General features: G+C 40.7%; 1 protein-coding gene across 4 annotated transcripts in view; it reads left to right on the top strand.

Annotated features, from left to right (window-relative positions):
• PARD3 (par-3 family cell polarity regulator) overlaps positions 1–21208 on the top strand; it is a 605108-nt gene that overhangs the window by 297301 nt on the left and 286599 nt on the right. The window lies entirely within an intron of this gene.

Raw genomic sequence — 21208 nt, 5'->3', positions numbered from 1 at the left:
CCTAGGAACAAGCCCGCTGACCTGTCATGCTGACTTACCTCTAGCTACATTTTTTTTGGATTGCTCCCTCATATCACCAAGTTGCTGTAATAGTTCCCTATTTGAGAACAAGCTACAGTTTTCCAAGAGTCCATGTAAGACGTCAGAGTACTATGAAAAATATTAATCGAGTATTTGTGATCCCAGAAAAGTTTATTCCTGGTGTTCTGGGGCCTTGTAGATTAATAGCTATGGGGTTAGGAATAATCAACATTTCTACCTCTTTCGTCAGTGCAGGTCCATTGATAGAAAAAAGGAAGTGGGCATGGTGATTTACTTCTTTCCACTTCAGCCTCCCTAATCCATTAACTATATAATTCAACAATGAATCTTCTTTTAACTTCCAGATATAAAAAAATCACAGATAAAATTTAGCCACTTGTAGCATCTAGACGCATCAGTAGAATCTAGACACATTCTGTATACTTTCTATACCCTTGCCTCACAAATGTTGTCATTTGCAAATTCTAACTTTCCTCGTGATCTTTCCAAGGAGCCCTCCTGTATTTTCTTTCCCTTCAGAACCTCTCTGCATTTCTCCAAAGTTTAAATTACATTTTCCCAGTATATATTATTACCTTGAATTCATATAAGTTAAGTTCCTTCAATCACCAAGCCCTCTCAGTCCACTGGTTTGATTAGATCCTTCTGGACTTTATCATGAAAGCCCAGAAGACTGTTGCGTAACTTAAAAATAAAAATCTAACCTCAATAACTTCGTGTCATCAGCAAATTTCACCACTTCGGTTTCCATTTCCTCATTTAGGCCATTAATGCATCCCTTAAATTACTAGGGTCCCAATTCCACTCTCCAACAAAACTATTATTAGATTCTCTCATCGTTACTCCAACAAAGTTTTTAAGTGTTCTTTTGTGCTAAAATATTGAGAAATTGTTTCGTCTTTTTTGCCCTCAATGTAGTTATGGGGAAGGAGGACTGCTTTTCGTCAGTGTTATAGATGTTTCTCTTTGTTGTGTTGCCTGTTACATTGTTAGAAGTCTGATAAAAAATATCTGAGTTTTGAAGATTTTCTTGGAGGTGGTATAAACTTCCACATCTCCAAAAGGATCAATCCAATACCAGACTACTGACTCAAACTCATCTGGGCATGAAAAACTGTGTTTTAAGCTTGACTTGCATACTTGTGTGATGTACTGTGGGAGCAATGGAAAAGCATAGGAAATCATCTTGTGTCAGTTCATCCATACTTCTCTGTACAGACTTTGAATTAGTTTCAAAATGTTTAGGAAACACCAAAAACTTGTGCTGTCATTGGGCTTCCTTGGGGATGTTCTGTATTAACAAGGGAGCACCAGTCTTCTGGTTAGTATTTCTGTATGCCTGCAAGCAAGGACCCCTTTTATTAGTCATCTCTTAAGGTCCGGTGTGGTATCGCAGTTAGAATGTTAGCTTAGGATCTCGGAAACTCAGGTTCAAATTCTTGCTCTGTCACAGAAGCTTGGTAGGCAGAGCCCTTCGGGGATAGGGCGGTATAAAAGTCGAATAAAACAAACAAACAAACAAATAAATAAATGAATAAATGACTAAATAGGTGACCTGAGGCCAGTCATATTAGTTAGTGTGGTGACAAGAAGGTTAAGAGGTGACATAACCATGCTTAGATATTTGAAGGGATGCCATGTTGGTGAGGGAGCAAGCTTGTTTTCTGCTGCTCCAGAGACTAGGACCAGGAGTAATGGATGCAAAGTGAAGGAAAAGAGATTCCACCTAAACATCAGGAAGAACTTCCTGACCTTCAGGGCTGTTCGACAGTGGAATGCACTACCTCAAAGTGGAGTGGAGTCTCCTCCTTTGGAGGTTTTTAAAGTGATGCTGAATGGCCATCTGACAGGAGTGCTTTGGTTATGTGTTCCTGCATTTCAGGGTGTTGGACTTGATGGCCCTTGGGGTCTCTTTCTGCACGGGGCCAAAAACAGCGGCCCAGGGATGGAAAAACACCGGTCCCTGTGGTGCTCTTTGCACAGGCCCCGCAGCGCCATCCTGTGCGGCCCCGAGTGGTGTGAAGGCACCGCTTTCCACCTCCCTTCCCTAGGGAGGTTTTTGGAAAGTGCTGCCATCGCATTGGTGCGGTGCAAACAGCACCATGCCGAAGACACTGCTTTCCCATCCCCCCCAGTCACCTCATCCGGTGGAGGTCGGAGGGCAGCATGGGCGGGTCCCTGCAGCCCTCCAGACTGATGCTGAAGGACGAGGTGAGTGGGGGGGGATGCAGAAGAGGCAGCTCCATGCGGAGCTGCCTCTTCTGCGCCAGCCTCTGCGGGGGCCGTTCACACGCTCCCGTGCGAATGACCTCCTCCCCTCCACTGGCATAATTTCTGCCGGTGGAGAGGCGCCCTTTCCGCCGTGCAGAAAGGGCCTAAGATTCTGTGGTTCTATTATATTTTAACCTACCATCTGTATTGTTGTGAGGATAGGGATAGAAGGTGGGAGTGATGCTATAAGCCATTTTTTAGCTCAATTGGGGAGAAAAGTGAGGTATAGGTATCAGAATATAAATGAAAAATTATCTTAAGATGGGACATTTATGTGTGTTGCCAATTTGCATTTCCATTCTGACTTTTTGAGAAAGATGGATGATATTCTTGCACTCTCTCTATTGCTAGTATTTTAGCACTAGGCTAATCCATTAAGAAGAGGCGTAGATGGCCTGTATCATCCATTCCAGCTCTAAGATTCTATGTTGCCCCATTTGTAACACCTGCAACTATCAGATTCTTAAGGCTATTATGCCTCTTTATGCTGCTATGCATTCATGTTGATATTTAACCCTGAGGTGGATCATAGCATCAACTATAATGATAAACAATAGCTCTGCTCTGCTAACTGAAGGAAAAAGGTGAAAAGAGACCACAACAAAGCACATTCATAGAATCATAGAGTTGGAAGAGACCACAAGGACCATCAAGTCCAACCCCCTGCAATTCAGGAATACACAATCAAAGCAGTCCCGACATATGCTGATTCAGCCTTTGTTTAAAAACCTCCAAAGAAGGAGACTCCACCACTCTCCAAGGCAGTGAATTCCACTGTCGAACAGCCCTGACGGTCAGGAAGTTCTTCCAAATGTTTAAGTAGAATCTCTTTTCCTTCACCTTGAATCCATTACTCCGTGTCCTAGTCTCTGAGGCAGCAGAAAACAGGCTTGCTCCCTCTTCGACATGACATCCCTTCAAATATTTAAACATGGTTATCATGTCACCCCTTAACCTACACTTTTCCAGACTAAACATCCCCAGCTCCCTAAGCCTTTCTTTGTAGGGCATGAACTCCAGACCCTTTACCATTTTGGTTGCCCTCCTCTGGACCTGCTCCAATCAAGCAAAGGCTTGCCTGTTTTTCCTTCTAGAGCACCCTCCCCCAACCCCAAACTATCTTGTATGAGATTTATTTAATGTAGATTGTGGTTAAACAGTGAATGGAAGAGCTTCTGGCAGCACAACATTCTAAGATATTCAGAGTAAAATGGTTCAAAATATTGGTATTCATTCATGCTAATGTTTGTGCCACAGGATTAGCGTCTTTTTGGATAAGTGTCTGGCGGAGGCTTGGCAGCAAACGGTGCTCTAACGTGAGCAGCACATTTTGAGATGCTGATGCTTTGAAGGAATCATTGAACAAAGTTGCCTTCACGGTATTTTAGCAAAACTCACTCATCAAGTTTTATGGAAGTGCACCTTTCATTTGTTCAGTCTTCACATTTAGATCCCACCCTTCCAACAAGCGAGGGAGTGGTCCAAAGTAATTCATTGAACACTCTCATGGCCTGAGCAGAGATCTGAACCCTGGAGAGTGAGTCCCTAGTCCAGTGGTGGCGAACCTTTGGCACTCCAGATGTTATGGACTACAATTCCCATCAGCCCCTGCCAGCACGACCAATTGACCATCCCTAGTCCAGTGGTGGCGAACCTTTGGCACTCCAGATGTTATGGACTACAATTCCCATCAGCCCCTGCCAGCACGGCCAATTGACCATCCCTAGTCCAGTGGTGGCGAACCTTTGGCACTCCAGATGTTATGGACTACAATTCCCATCAGCCCCTGCCAGCACGGCCAATTGACCATGCTGGCAGGGGCTGATGGGAATTGTAGTCCATAACATCTGGAGTGCCAAAGGTTTGCCACCACAGCCCTAGTCCATCACTATAACAACTGGCTGTCTTCTGCCCAAGGATATTTTTTGCCATCTCAGACGTTGTATTTTACTTGCAATCCTTTCCATTATTGCTTGATCATATTGCATACAGAATTGCTTCAGTCGTATATTGCAAGAAGAGGTGTTGAGGATAATTGACCATAATTTCATTGCCCAGCAACTTGTCCTTGATTTGCAGTTCTCTTCACCTGATGGTGAACACGAGGAATCAGCACCTGAATCCTGTGTTTACCTTGGTAGTGAAAATCCACAAGTAAAGTGGCAAAGGTTCAAATGCTTGCAACCTAGAAAAGATCCTTAAACGTAAGGATATGTTGCTGGTGACCCAGGTCAAGATAATTCATACAGTAGTATTCCCCATTACTATGTGTGGGTAGGAAAGTTGGGCAATGAAAAAAGGCTGACAGGAAAGAAATTGATGCTTGTAAATTGAGGAGAGTTTTACGGATTCCATGGACTGCCAAAAATAGAAATAGGTAGGTAATATTGTAATCTATAATGCCAATAAAGGCGTCTGTCTAAAAAAAGAAAAAAGAAAAAGGTAGGTTCTAGATCAAATCAAGCCTGAAGTATCCCTAGAAGCTAAAATGACCAAACTGAGGTCATCGTACTTTGGTCACATTATGAGAATACAGAAGCCACTGGAAAAGACAATAATGCTAGGAAAAGTTGAAGAGCAAAAAAGAAAAAGAAAGCCCACTATGCAGAAAGCCATGTATCTCAGTTTGTGAGACCTGAGCAAGGATTTTAAAGATAGATTATTAATTCATAAGGTTGTCATAGGTTCGAAGTGACTTTGGACACACACACATACACACGTGCGTGCGCGCTCGCACACACACACACACAGAGCGAGCACAAGCAACTGAAATGGAAAAACTAACTGAGCCATACAGTCAAGACCATGCAGATCCTTTGGACATTATACTCTGATTTTGAAAAGTGTGTGTCTACAGGCAGGATCTCATTCCTGAGATTAAAAGTTAGCAGGTCTGTTTTCGTAGAACATGACAGTCACTAAACATTTCTTGAAATATTTATGAACACTGGACGTTTGGGATTATGTGCCTGTTCCTCCCTAAGACTTCAACAGTGGTTATCAGCTGTATAGCCTTCTTCTGAACATTGGATCCTTGACTGTTTTGCATTGAATATATCCAGATTTGATTTACACTGCAGTATAAAAAGGTGATAAGAAATTGGTTAAAATTGCTTGTAAATAAAATAAAGCGTTCAAAAGGCTACAGTGTAATACTGTTGAAATGGGGCATTCATAAATGAATTATTTTTGATATTTGCAATCATATTTCATTCAGCAGAAACATATTTTCTTGCTGCTTTAGTATGTAATGAGTAGGAATGTTGTCCTTAAGAAATAGTGGGCTTCAGAGCTTCCTTTCCTTTGCCTTCTCAAGCATGTGACAATAAATGGTAAGATCGCTTTAAATGTTTAGTTGGATGTTTAGTTTAAATGCTTAGTTTATTAGTTGGATGTTTTATATTTGTTTTTGTAGTATTTTAACCCACAGTTTTAATACTTGTATATTGCTTGCATAATACTTGCATATTATGCCTGTCCTCTGACCTGAGGAGCTTTTCCTAGCCATTTTCTAGTTTCCAAACCCAAAGCTAACCCCAAATGGATGTATATGCATGTATAGCAATACATCTCTGCTTTCCTGTTTCAAGTACATCTCTTCCACTGCATCTTTCTCTAGCCCCTATACAGATGTCAGAGTGCCCCATCCTGTCTTTTGGATTCCACTAATTATAGTATTATTGAGTTGAAAGCAAATAATGTGTTGTTATTGTGTGCATGTATTTTTGGCTGACTCATTGGAAACAAATTGGTATTTGTGTGAATGTATCTTTGTACTCATGTACATATGAACACCTAAAGTTGGTTCCTGTTGAGCAGACTGTTGGTCCAACTAACTCAGTACTGTGCTGTGACTGGCAATGATTTTCCAAGGTCCTCACCATCTAGTATTAAGTAAGATCTAATTGGAAGTGTCCGTGACTGGATCTGTGAACTTCTGCTTGCAAATCTCAAACTCTACTAGTAAGCCAGGTTATATCACTAACAGTCCTGTGATTCATGAGGAATGGGAGAAGGAGGAAGGGGGTATAAACATCCAAGTCGTGCCATTGAGTTCATTATTTTCAACCTGTAAAATTTATGTATTTGGCCTTGTAGTTCCTGGATTCATATCCTGGCTGTTGTGTTGGGTATAATGGCAGCTGCCAGGTTTGCAAAGATTTAAATGTTGTAACCTTTCCTTAAATTCCAGAGATAATTTAAGCCATCACCTGCAACGATCTGTGAAGACTGGCTACAAACAGAAAACGGAATGTGCCGTTCTGTTGGAGCAGACTGAGATGCGATTAGCTTAGCAAAATGAGTGGAAATGAAAAGTAAATTGGATTTTTAAAAAAATCTTTCAGTTTTAATAATAGTGCAGAGTGTCAGTGACATAAAAAAGGAAAATGGTTTTAAAATGGCGGGTGTTATTTTTATCTTGCCCCTTTGTACCTTTTTTAAAAGTTTAGGGTTGCAGGAAATTTAGAATTATGGCAGCTTTTGAAATGCTCAGAATCCTGGCATTATTAGAACTTATATATTTTGTTTTTAATTATACTTTAATTAGAAATGTTATTAACTTCCTAATGACATCACCGAGGAGCAGATTGCTGGGATAAAAAGTATGTCCAACTGATTTTCTTGGGCGTTAAAAAGCCTGATTGAGTAAGGTGATTTTCAGTCTGACAGAGAACAGAACACAAACTTTTGTAGCATACTTTTGGGTTTACTCTTACGTGTGACTCCAGGGATAACTCTGAAGTATGCTCTGCTGACTGTTTCACAGAGAGAGAAAGAGAGAGGTATCCTTGTGTTATGCCATAGATTTCCAAGATGAGCGGCAAAGGAATATTTTAGATTTTATTTTGAAAGAGAAAGTATAAAAGTGATGTAAAACCTAACTTTAAATGTGTACCCCACCGGCTGCCTGTTCCCAAGTCTAACATATTTGCTTTCACAAACAGCAGTTGATAAATGAAAGGAGGAGTACAGGAACAGAACATTGTTCCAATAGGGAAGGTGAATCTCAGGTTCAAAGTTTTCTTCAGTGAAAATCCAGTTTCTCTGTAATTCCCTCCTTTGTGTCCCGGGAGTAATCTATTATGCATCTGTTGCAGTGCGTGCAGGTAATCTCCCAAAGGGTTGGAGTGTTTTTTGTAGGGGATAACATGGCTATCCCAATATGGTGTGTTCAATTTTTTACTTCTTTTTCTGTTTTCATTTTTCTTTCTTTTTTCTTTCTGCCTTTGTAAAAATTCCACAAGGTTAAATGGTTACCTTTCTTTTTTTTCCCTTTGAGGGAGTGATAAATCCGCAGAATCACCTATGTGGCTATGTTGAAGCAAAGCCTAAATTTTGTTGTTCTACATTAGTTACAAGCAGGTGAACTCAATGTGGTCTATTTATAGAAGAACTAATGGATATGTTTAACTTGACCTACTTTTTCCAGAGTACTTCAGAGAGAAAACAGATGCTCTGCAGTTGTGTGAATATAGACTTGCAGCAAGGTTTTCCCTCCCCTCCTTTTCTTTTTAACTGAATTAGATACTGATGTGACTCTATAGGCACTTTTTCTCATTGTTTCCTAGGTGCCACATCTGTTATTCTGCAGACTCATAATTTGTTGCTCACTCGTGGTGAATAACCATTGCCTGCCACAATCTGTATTTGCCTTCACAGCATGTTCTGTGGAGAACTGCATGCATAGACTGTATTGTGTTCAGTAGTATGGAAGCAGCACGCCCAGTGTAGTCCTCCTTAAAATGGATCCTACCAGTCTGTTTAAATATTGCTGAGTATGTTTCTCTGGCCTGAAGAGCCTTCCACTGACAAAGAGATCTTCCACCAGTGGTGGAAACTCTTCTATTAGTGGAGTACTCCTTGTACCAGAGGGGTGCATTGGCCCTGGTGTATGTGAAGAATCAACCCAATCTTGCTATTCCTTTAAGCTGCAAGAGTTTTTCTTTCTTTTCTATATTGTGAGGACCTCTGGTCAATTACTATGAATTTTTTACTAGTTAAGATACAAGAAAACAAGTGAGATGAGCCCCTTCTCACATTACCTTTGGGTCTAGTTCAGTGGTTCTCAACCTTCCTAATTCCGCGACCCTTTAATATAGTTCCTCACGTTGTGGTGACCCCCAACCATAAAATTGGTATATATAAAATATAAAAAGACCATTTTCTGATGGTCTTAGGCGATCCCTGTGAAAGGGTCGCTCAACCTCGAAAGGATCCTGACCCCCAGGTTGAGAACCACTGGTCTAGTTGCTTGTGAGAGTGCATTCCTTCATGGGTGGCTTAGGTCATCCCAATGTCAAAATTCGGCAGGAGTGTGTCAATGATAGTGTTTTGAGGAAGTGTGTCATAGGCAGCTGGGGATGTTGCAGAAAGTTGTGCTGGAAGCATATCCTGTACATCATAACATGATTAGGATCAAATCTCGTGTTAAACATTTGTTTTTCCTGTTATGGAAAGTTGAGGTTTGTGCCTCTGGCTTATGGAAATCCATCCTTACCTTAGCTGTAGTAGAGAGGCTGATGGTATAGCATGTGCCTTAAATGCAGCAAGATCTCAGCAGCTTGATTTTGTTCTTGAAAGAGTTAGAGTAGATGTTACTGAACCTTACAAACTTGTGTTCTGAGTTAGCTTCTTCTGTTCATATGACTTGTACTAAACTAGGTACTTCATAAGCTTGCAAATATATTTATACACCTTCTGAGAGCAATCCTAACCAGGTCTATGCAGGTCTATGCAGAAGTAAGTCTTATCTTGTTGACTGAGAGTTACGTCCAGTAAAGTATCCTTATGACTGCAGTCTCTGTTTCTTCCTCCCCCTTGATTAGAAATTAGACCATATTTTAAATATTAGGATGCAAGCAGAGTCTTATTTGCTGCTATTTAGTTTGTGTTGTCGAAACATTCTGCAAGCTCTTTCATTGAAAGGATTTTCAAACTTTAATGACGTTTTCAAATCATCCATCATGAGATTGTGTTGTCTAATAAAAAGAGGCAATATAGACCTGAGATATAATTCATCTGGGAAGGCATAGAACAAATAAGTCTTTTGGCTTTCATTTCTCCAACATCACTGCTAAGAGAAAAAGTCAAAACCCAAAATGTCCCTGGAGGCTTTAACACTTTAGCTGTATATGTTGGTGTAAATGAATGATAAATTACACTGTAACTAGAATTTTTTATGAGAAATTCTCACTACTCTCTCTCTATATATATATTTAACTGTGTCTCCCCTGATAATAGCAAAATGTAATTTATTGACTTGCCAATTATTGTTTTGCACATACTAATTTTAATAATTTCCAGATGTTGGTGTACAAATGTGTACACCAGGTATGTGTTATATAAGTCATTGGTTCAGTATCCTACGACCCTGGGTCACTGCAGGGGTTATTCATTCATCATTTAGATATGTGTGTTTATGTAAGACTGAGTTTTTGAGAAGTTGCATTGTGTGCTTTCCTTTCCCAGTCAAAATGTTTTTCTTTGGCAAGGAAATTGTGGGAGACAAATCTTTACTTTGGTAATTGAACAAATACAAACAGTTTTTAAAAGAAAGTTATTAGTAATAACTTTTAAAGTACAGTTTTTGTAATGTGTATGCATTGTTCTAATGGCAAGAATATTTGAATGAAATGATGGACTGTTGTGTAATTGTGTAGTTCTAAAGGCATTTTGGGTCCTGGTTAATATTATTGAAAATGTCACAATAAATGTAGTATTAAGTGCTTTTTTTGCTGTATCGTTGCTTTTATTATGCCTTCTCCTTTACCAGCAGATGTCACTTTTGGGACTGCAAAAGCTGTTCAATTGATAAGGGATTGAACAAACACTTTAAAATGATAGTTTTATACAGCTGTTGATGTTAGAAGTTATTAAAAAAACTTTTGACTACACACAGTGAAAACAATGTATGGTTGTCTACAAATGATTAATATCACATTCCAAGTGGATTCCGTCACCCTAGAAAGACTTTGGTGTGTTGATCTAATCTGAAATTTACAGACCTGCCCAAATGTCTTCCTCAGCCAAAAGGAGCAACAAGTACAACAATGTAAACACTTCTCAACTACTTGTAGGGTGTCCAGGCCTGATCCCCAGGCTAAGAGCCATAGGACAAGAGCCCTTTAGCTTTTGCCAGAGACTTGCACCTCTGGTGAGGATCAGTCTTACAATTTAAAGGCTCTCAGTTGCCACCTCTCAACAGCTGCAGCATCAAAGGGCGGAAGCAGCAATCAACTCAGGCAAAATAGGCCCACCTCACTCAGCAACAAAATGGACAAAAGAATACACAAAACCAATCAGAAACCTTTCTCCATCAGACTCCAAGTACCCACTCACCCGCAGACCTGTCCTCTTACACAGTAACCTAGGTTAATGTTACCCAACAGTTTACGAAAGGCAACCTAACACTCACCTCCCAGCAGGTCTGTCCCCTGCTCTGTCCCCTAGCCTAGCTGATTCGGTGATGATGAATGCTCTCAGACCATTTCTGGTCACCTCCAAGGAGTGCACCATGTTTGTTTTTTCTCTCGGAGAAAAAGATGGACATCACTTGTCAGAAGTGTACTTTGATATGACTCTTAGAGTCGAAGGTTTGGAGCCTGGAGGTAAGGATTACTACTTTCCATGAGATCAAGGAAGGGGAGGAATTCATGAATAGAGGTGTTGATGCCATGCATGGAGATGGATGGGGAGACCGACCAAAGGGACAACAGTGTGTTTGATTGCCCTAACACGAGTTTTTACAGCACTACAACATGACTCAAAGTCACTGATTGAGACAGCACTCAGTGCCGTTAGAATTCAGGAATTGATTCCAGGTCCTTGTGGTGATAGCAGAGAGGGAAACAATGCCAGCAGAATTGCAGGGGGAGGACAGGAAGATAGGAGGAAGTGCCTTTAAAATGCAGCTAACTTTTCTTCGTCCAAGGCATGCCAAGGTGCCCAGGCTGGTGAAACACTGGGGGTAGAGACAAGGCGAGGGAAGGAGCACACCCTCCCTGAGCTTGTCCAGATAGAAGTTGCTGCATTTTAAAGGCACCAAAAGGGTTTGTTTGCAGGAGCAGCAAGTGCGGGGATGGCCAGAGAACCCTCAGGCAACTGGTGCCCTGGGCAAGAACCCCCCTGCTCTCCCGACTACACCCTGGACTCACTTGTTCTGTGCACTAAACAATGTGATTCAAAGCAATTCCATGGATCTAGATACAACAATGCCTGCCAAAGGCACAGAATGCTTTGCCCTCGAGATGAGTGACAATCCTGTGCTGAAACACACTGTAACTTCTCATAATAACAATAGCAATTGTAATAAAAGCTGTTCAGATGAACTTCTTTCTGTGCAGTTCAACCAGTTTACTTGCCGTCACTGCTACCTCTGTGAAATCAGAATGAAACTCTTGGGCTCACAGGGATGTTTCTCTCTCCCCCCCCTTCTTGCCTTCCTATTTCCACTCCTCTCCCCCTTTCCATTCACCAAACCTTTGTTAACTATAATAATTTATTGCCATCAAGTCACATCTGACTTCTGGTGACCCCTGGTGGGATTTTCAAGGCAAGAGACGTTCAGGGGAGTTTGCTGTCGCTTCCCTCAGCTTCACGACTCTTGTATTCCTTGAAGACCTCCCTGCCAAACACTTGCCAGCCAAATACTCTGTTTAGATTCTCAGATCTGACATCGGGCTAGCCTGGACTATCCACGCCAGGCCTGAAATAATTTAAGGAGAGTCTCATCAGGTGTCCATGCCATGCCCATGATTTTGAGGACACCATTTATATTTTCTTGTGGCAGATTCTTTTGCACAATTCTGATTATTGCTGACTGTGGTTGGCTAAAAGTTAGATTTATTGCTAGAGCTGAAGGGCAATTCCACAGAGTTTGTTCTATGACTTTACTGTGCAGTGGAAGTACTTGGTTAAAAAAAAGAGAGAGGATAATTCATATCCGGTGTTTTCCTTCACCGAGGTCCGATGCCATGCCAAGAAGCTAACTGTCTCTTGTTACTTAGGATATTTACAAGCTTTCACATGTGTATTCCAGATTTTGTCTTTGTGGGACTTTCCCCTGTATATAGAAAACAAAAGGATTTTTCTCTAAATCAAGCTTTTCTTCTCTTTGATTAAAAACACCCTATATAAGTTCTTGTTTTGTTTGCTTGTCTACTGTTAAATAGTTTCTGAACATCTTGAGAAACCTGATCTGTTTCCATACTTTTCCTTGTGATGACGTTTTGTGCCGATGGCCGCCAAGATTTCAAGGTTTAAAGGTCCACTCTTTGTTAAATTGCACAGGAAGGATGAAATATGATGAAGTTGGCATTTCAGAACGCAGAACTGTGTATACAAACAAATCAGTATTTGAACACACAGTAACTGTAAACCTGCTTTGAAAAAATAGTTCCAGCCAACATTTTCATTCAGTGTCACCTAATTTCTTTCATTATTACAGTTGCTATCACACATGACTTTTGCTCCTGCTTTTTCCATGATTGAAAAGGATTCCCCTCCCTTTTTTTAACAAGAGAAAAGCTGCTTCAATCTAACTTTAACAGTGCCAATCTACGGAGAGTTACTCCAGTCAAAGCTCATTCATTTCAGTGGAAGTGGACTGCAAGAAGAGTAGATATCTAAGAATCAAACCGGATGAGTCACTAGACAACCAGTTGAGAATCTTCCTTGTGTTTTAACTGTGGATATAGTGGCCCTGGTTTGGATATAGTTCTGGTTTTGGTTCTGGTTCTGGTTTATTAGATTTATATACTGCCCTCCCCTGAAGGGCTCAGGGCGGTGAACAACAGCTGCAAAATAACAATATCATAACACTTAATAACAACTAGCAGAAACATAACATCAGTAAACATGACATTATGACACAGCATTCTAAACTATAATAAATATAACATTCCAACCTCAGAGTTACAGTAACAAAGCATCAACATTATAACATCATAGCATCACATAACAAGCATCAATAATCATAATGTAAGATTTGCATAAGATTTGCCAAAAAGCTCACCAGGTCTGATCTTGTGTCAGCCTATAACAGTGCTGGACAACCCATGGCACTCCAGATGCTCATGGACCACAATTCCCATCAGCCCCTGCCAGCATGGCCAATTGGAAGGGTTTAATCCTCCATTGTTAGCCCAGCAATGGAAAGAGGGTTCTAGATTTTGTTGTGGAAGGCTTTGGTTGGTTTCAGTTAGTGAAACTACCCAGGCAGAAGGGAAAGTTAAACCCATTCTTTTTCTACACTGTAACTGCATTCAAATCAGGGCTTTTCATAACTTTCATTGCTGTTGACAGTGGCATACACGCATAAACACACACAAAGTTGCATTCATACTGGGAAGAAACCATACGTGCATCTCATTTCAGCATCTCCTTCTGTTCAGTCTGAAAAGGTAGTGCCAGACTCCCAAACAATTGAGATGCCAAGTGCCTACTTGCTTCATCCTGAAACCTCTTTCCAAAACCCTGTTTTGGTTTTTCATCTACATCACCGCTGCATGAGATGCTTCAGAAGAATTCAGGAGGAAATACCTTTTGGCCTGTAGGAAGTCATCCGTCCAGAAACATCTGCCTCCTTCACAAGAGGAGACTTGTCTTAGAACCACTTAGTGATTCCACCCACCCCCTTATGGCAGCCATCTTCCAGTTGGCTTCTCTTCCTATAGCAACCATTTTGTGGTGATACCCATTGCCTTTCCTCAGAAAATTCTCTAAGCTAAATAAGTTTGGGAGCCCCTGTGGTATTGTTTTGTTTTTAGTGTAACTCTGGAAACTAAAATAGCTGTATGGAATTAAGAATAAAAAGCTATGCTGAGTATCAAGTAGCTATCAGTGACCTGTACCCAACCACTATATTTAGCAGATAATAAAATTATGTTCAATTGTTCATGTCATAATATGACATTTACTATCATGTCTTATAGATATGGTAAATGACTGAACTGGCCATACTTTGTTTACTTAAAGAACGTCATTGCTAGATGGGTAGAATATATTGATGCAGATATTGGAAGTGCGCACAAAGGAAAGTGGATTGGCTGTGTTTAATTTTGTTTGTACTATATCTGAAGTGGGAGGAAGAGAGGGTGGTCTGTTGTGTTACTGCCAGGTCTCCCTGTATGTTTGAAAATTGCTTCTCTCAGGAGCTGTGGCCAGCTAATCAAAAAGTGAAGGCTACATGAAAGCCAGTTAAGCGCTTGTCTGTGCTAGTTAAGGCCGAAGGCTTGTCGGTTAGAAGAGGTGTTTCATCAACTCTGGCTGTACAGGAAAAAGTTTTTTTCCCCCACGTATGTAAAGTTGACAAGTTAAAATCACCAATATTTTATCCGTTCTTTGCATTAAATTTTTTAGCAACTGTGAGAGGCAGGGAAAGCATAGATTGTTTTAGTATTGTAAGTCTACCAACTGATTTTATGCTATTTATATTGGTTACTTCATGATAGTTTAGAAGAAGAAGAAGAAGAAGAAGAGTTTGGATTTCTATCCCCCCTTTCTCTCCTGCAGGAGACTCAAAGGGGCTTACAATCTCCTTGCCCTTTCCCCCTCACAACAAACACCCTGTGAGGTAGGTGGGGCTGAGAGAGCTCCGAGAAGCTGTGACTAGCCCAAGGTCACCCAGCTGGCATGTGTGGGAGTGTACAGGCTAACCTGAATTCCCCAGATAAGCCTCCACAGCTCAGGCGGCAGAGCTGGGAATCAAACCCGGTTCCTCCAGATTAGATATACGAGCTCTTAACCTCCTACGCCACTGCTGCTCCTTTAGGTCAGAAGTGCCGGCTAACAAGCACAGGGTGGTCAGTATTATGCATTTGACACAAGAACAATGAAACATGAGGTTTGTGCATTGCGCCCACACCAAGAACCACGAACACAAACCATGAGGTAAGGTGGGATATAGATGTCTTGATAAATAAGAAACTTATGTATTTCATTACGAACTAGCTATAAAATACTGGGGAGGGCTTATGGTTTGGTGCTTTTTTACGCAGAGGCTTTCTTAAGCACAAAGTCCCATTTTCAGTCTCTGGTATCACAAGTTAAAATCAGCAGCTGCTGAAAATAGAGAGAACCTTCTCTGCCTTAGACCCAGGTGGGAACTACTCCAAGATTCCTACCATTGAAAATAGTGATCTTGTTGGTTTGACCTCTTAGAAAAAAAGTGCTCTATTTTGTAATCAACTGCATCCAAGTTTCTGCATGGATAGAAAATATTTGCAAAGTAAGCTGTGAAAGGTTGCCACTTGCACAAGTGTGATGCCTTTGTATGGTTTTGAGTTATGTTCCACGTGTTTTTGCAAATCAAGACCTGGAACAGTAGTGCGGTCTGGACCCCACTGTCTGTAGCTATCTTTTTCCTTCCTACCTTTTCCTTGTGAGAGCCAGCATGGTGTAGTGGTTAAAAGCAAGTGGATTCTAATCTGGAGAACTGGGTTTGATTCCCCACTCCTTCACCAGATGTGTTTCCGGACTCCCACATTCCTTGATCTTGAGCTAATCACAGTTCTTCTGAACTCTGTCAGCCCCACCTACCTCACAAGGTGTCTGTTGTGGGGAGAGGAAGGGAAAGGAGCTTGTAAGCCACTTTGAGTCTCCTTACATGAGAGAAAGGTGGGGTGTAAATCCAAACTCCTCCTCCTCCTCCTCCTCATCATCATCATACAGTTGCCTTCTTTTCAACTCGTTAGGTCACCATTCTTTGCCTGCTGTCCTTTAGTGTCCTTAATTTTTTGTCCTTAATCATCTTTGCACTCAGTTTCAGTGCGTGTGCTTGCACTAGAATTCTAAAGAAAGGCAAAGGTCTAACCAGACAAGGTGTGATTTGAACATACCAGTTGTTTTTTGAATTGAAATAGCAAATGTGCAGGAGTTCAGATGAGGGCAATGATACTAGTGGGGTATGTGTGAGTGGGGTAGAGAGTTGTTTCAGAGCTTCTATACTGCACTGTTTTGTCAATCCAAACTGAACCCTTTTCTTTGTTCACGCCTGTCTTTTGCCCATCCTTTTGTTTTGTTTTGTTCCCAGGGTTAATAATACCAGGGGGTGGACATGTCAAGCCACATGGCCATGATCCTAATCAGTCTGAATCTGGACCTTTCAGACTCTTCTTCTTAAGAACATAAGAACATAAGAACTAGCCTGCTGGATCAGACCAGAGTCCATCTAGTCCAGCACTCTGCTACTCGCAGTAGCCCACCAGGTGCCTTTGGGAGCTCACATGCAGGATGTGAAAGCAATGGCCTTCTGCTGCTGCTGCTCCTGAGCACCTGGTCTGCTAAGGCATTTGCAATCTGAGATCAAGGAGGATCAAGATTGGTAGCCATAGATCGACTTCTCCTCCATAAATCTGTCCAAGGTCTTCCATCTGAGTCTCGGTTTGAGCCCACTGCCTGTTGCTGAATTCCTTAGAAGTCAGAACATCACCCTCCCCAAATTACACCTTCATGAACCATGGTGAAATATTTTTTCCAGCTGTTACATTTTGATTCGTTGTTGCTTAAACTGATCATGGGCAGGATATCAGTTTGTTCTCACTTCCTTTTGTAAACATGGAGGATAATTTATAATAATGTATCTCGTAACCCCTGCACCTATGAAAAAAGTGGTTTCTTTATGTAGTTTTCTGCAGTGATTGTACAGAACAAGCTGCTTAGATTTGCATATCGTTAGTTCTAGAAATTTCTCAAGCCTCTAAATAAAGTATACCATTTTCTAATTTTACCTTGGTAACAGGTGGGATTTTTAATTTAACGTGAAAACCAAGGCAATAATTACTTGATGCAGATATTTTCAAAGCTGGTTACTTTTTTTAGCAAATGAGAATTCTAAGTTACTTCTATCTGCAGGTGTCCAAATTAATCTATGCTTGGTTCCATGTAAATGAAAGTCTGTGTTACATGGGAAAGAAAAGAGTGCCTGATTGCTGCAATATTAAAGTTTTTTTCAAGGACACATCTGTTATAGCATCCTGATACCAATGCACTAGTGAAGTTTAGACACTTCTTTACTCTGTGGACATAGAGGAGAAATGTAATTTTGGGGCTGATAAGATTACCAGAACCAAACTGAATAAATATACTGTTTGTCTAGAGCTATTAAAACTTGGGAGAAAAACATGGGTTTTCCAACAGGAGAATGCTTTTTGAAAATAAAATACATTTCAAAATGTCCGTGTTGTTTTGTACATGGCCCAGTAAGAGTTTAATTCTAAAAAATCCTTTTTTAATCAATATGATGCCAATATATAATCATTGTAAATAATCGGTGTATATGTTTAAAAAAATCCCAATAAACATTATATCAACTGTAGCAGAGATTATTTATTTTTGTTTATTTTTGTTTAATTTATATCTTGTCCTTTCCCTGTAGGACTATCATAAACCTCTATAGTACTGAAATTAAATAAATCCCAGAAGGCTGGAAAAACAAAAAGGTTTTTATTTGGGAAAAAGGGGTAAATGCTTTCAAGGTTGAATTCTAAATCAGTGGTGGTGAACCTATGGCACTCCAGATGTTCATGGACTACAATTCCCATCAGCCCCTGCCAGTATGGCCAATTGGCTGATGGGATTTGTAGTCCATGAACATCTGGAGTGCCATAGGTTCGCCACCACGGCTCTAAATGGTGGCCATGTTCCATAACATCATGATGTCTGAGCTCCATTTTGATGCTGCAGAGATCTCATGGTTTATTTAAATCAGGGGTTCTGAGCCTGTGGACACCTTTGGAATTCTTGCGCAAGGTGGCGGACCCAATCATAACTTGACTACCAAAAGAGGCAAAGCCAACTTCAAGATATCAGAAAGTGGAGTTTATGTATAACTGTAATAGTAACTCTAACATTATCAAGAGTCATGGAGTGGTTGTGTGAAAATTTGTCGCACCCAACTATTCGGTTTTCGTGTGCGAATCTCACTCTCTCGTTCCACAAGGGCAGCCATGAACAAGAGCGTGAGATTTGCACATGAATTCCAAATTGTCCTTCTAATATCCTCAAGCACAGGTGGGGGAGGAGAAGAATAACATTCTAGGCACTCCAATTTCCCACAAATTGTATGTTCAGCAATGAGAAGTTGGAGGGGACCCTGTAAATGCAACTGTGCTGCTGGATAGCTAATGTAGATGCCTGTTTTTGCTTACCTTTAGCAGATCTGCACGCGCTTGATCGTTTTTATTTATTATTTATTATTTTTATTTATTTATTTATTTATTTTTATTTATTTATTTTATTTATTTATTTTTATTTTATTAAACTTATAGGCCGCCTATCCCCGAAGGGTTTTTACCCCCCCCCCTCAATTCTTCCCATACCCTTGAAAATCTTGTGGGACACAGTGGTGATATTTTATGAGATGCGAATGGTTGCTGCTCAAAAGAAAAATCATCTTCTTTTCCATTTGTTAGGGGCTCTCATAGGAGCTTAATATCCAGGGGGAGCAGGGGGCGAGTTCTTATAAAGCTTGTGTCATTATCTTTAAATATTTTATGTTGTTTTTAGCTATGCTCAATGGACCGACTTCTAATGCACATGTGCTCTGTGATCAATATTTCTGAAATCTGCTCAAGCTGCACGTCGCAGGCAGACTCGTCATTCTTTGTGTTTGAACACCTTTTTTTAAAAAAATGACACAAATATCTAACGTGGAGTTTGTATTTACATTCCTAATGCAAATTGTAGGCAAGTTCAAGATGTTGGTTAACCTTTGAAATGTATTACTTGCCTGATGCTTAAGAGAGATAGATGACTAAGAAGTGCATATTAGAGCCTCTCAAAACATGGGATCATCAATCTTCAAGTGGCTGGGCTTCACGCAGCGAGCTGCTATCCGGGGCACATGGCGCATCCACAATTCCTAGGGAAAGCTTGGTACATCCAGCTCCTTATTTGTGCAGACTCTCAGAGGAAATGTCAATTGGACATTACCAACTGCCTCTGCCTTGCTTTAATATCTCTTCAATAATTTAATATATTGTCTGACTCCCTCTGTGCTGAACTTGTAACCCTTCACCCATCACTTACTATTCTGCTGATTGATGCCTCAGCTTGTGGAAGAATCTAAATCTGTGCATCAGATTGGCTTGTTACAATACAGTGGTTTAGCAATGGGGGAATGTGGGCAATTCAAGGGGCACATTATTATGAAGTGGTACAGTTAATAATGCCGTGCTGCGTCCTTTTCTGAAAAGAAACCGCTTCAGTGTGTGATCTCCTAGTTGACTGCTCTCCCTGATCTTTAGTTAAAAAGAAGCATAGTGTATAACTGTACATTCCATGTAATAAAACTACTTTAACTCTTTGAATCCAGAAAGAGTTACGGATATATCTAGAAATTATGTGGTTTCCTTTGTATTATTCTCCCATGGTATTCTCCTGAAGTGGCTCCCTTGATTGGGGGGAACTGTTCTTCAGTGGTTTTCTTCTGGTTACAAGACCTGTGTTTTTGTGCCTGTTTTCTGACTTATGTAACTTTGCAGTATTAGTTTATATATGCACTATGTATGGTTTTTGTTTGTAATACACTATGTATTTTTGTAAATTGTTTTTGTTGCAATGAAGCTATATTAATTCATTACGTGGTGCATTGCTATTTTTTGCTCATTATGTGCCAGTACACACAGTACACACTGTATTGCTTTGTTGTTGTAATTTATTTGTACAGCATACCTTTTTGTTTAGTAATCTTAGAATCACAGGTAGCAGTGGTGGCTAGGAATCCTTATCAGCAGTTCTGGCTAGTTTGCCGGCTTCACCCGTATTTGGACAGAGGAGACCTGGCCGCAGTTCTTCACACTTTTGGAAACCTCCCACCTTGACTACTGCAATGTGCTGTACATGGGGCTCCCTTTGAAGATGGTCTGAAATCTGGAGCTGGTGCAGAATGCAGCAGTCAGACTGCTGATGGAACAACCTGACTGAGCACATATAAACCTTGTCTTGAAAGAACTGCACTGGTTCCCTATTTGCTACCAGGCCCAATTCACAATCTTGACATTGATGTTTAAAACTCGAAATGGCTTGAGCATCACCTATTTGAAGGAGTTCCTGGGAGCACCTGTGTAATCATGAACACAGAGGGAAGTCTGTTACACACTGTGTCCAGAGTGTGGACACAGTGTTACACACCCTGGACTGATAAGCCCCACCCACAATACAATATTATCAATCACATCTTTGCATAACAAGTTCCACCCAAACACTTACTGATTGGTTCCTCACCCTGGGACATGGACAATATATACCCCAAGCGTTTCCTTCTCTCTGGACACAGTGTGTAACAGACTTCCCTCTGTGATACACCTCTGAAGATGCCAGCCACAGATGCAGGCAAAACGTTAGGAACAAGATCCACCAGACCACGACCACACAGCCCGGAAAACCCACCCGAACCATTTGTAACACACTGGTTAACTCGATAAATCTGACAACTTGATTTTGTACTAGGTACCTTGCCCTTTAAACCTCTCCTCATTTTTTGTGAACAAGGGCACCAGAATCTAGAAAAAAATGAAATGATCTTTCTAAGTTAAAGTTCTGTCATTCCACACTTTTGACTGTACATGGAAGTATAATCCCTGTTACCACTAACCACTGAAGCTTAATGTAAAAACTCCAGCCGTTAAAGATGCATTAATTGCCTAATGTAGCCCTGAGTATTTTTCACTGTTTTGTTTGCCTGTTTATTCTGTGTTTTAATGTCTAGCAGTTCACATGTCAGATCTTATTGGCTGTTTTTATGTGGACTTTGTATGCAATAGGGCATGGTAATGTATCTCAGGTTCATGCATACATGTACATATATGTGGAACATGCTATATGAGTTGGTTTGCATCCACTTAGAACTCTGTGTTTATGCATACCTCTCATATGGCTGGAGGTATATGAATAT

The sequence above is a fragment of the Sphaerodactylus townsendi genome, linkage group LG11, assembly GCF_021028975.2.
Source record: "Sphaerodactylus townsendi isolate TG3544 linkage group LG11, MPM_Stown_v2.3, whole genome shotgun sequence".
Taxonomy (NCBI): Eukaryota; Metazoa; Chordata; class Lepidosauria; order Squamata; family Sphaerodactylidae; genus Sphaerodactylus; species Sphaerodactylus townsendi.
Note: the sequence above shows the minus strand (reverse complement) of the source record. Positions and strands in the feature narration are given on the sequence as shown.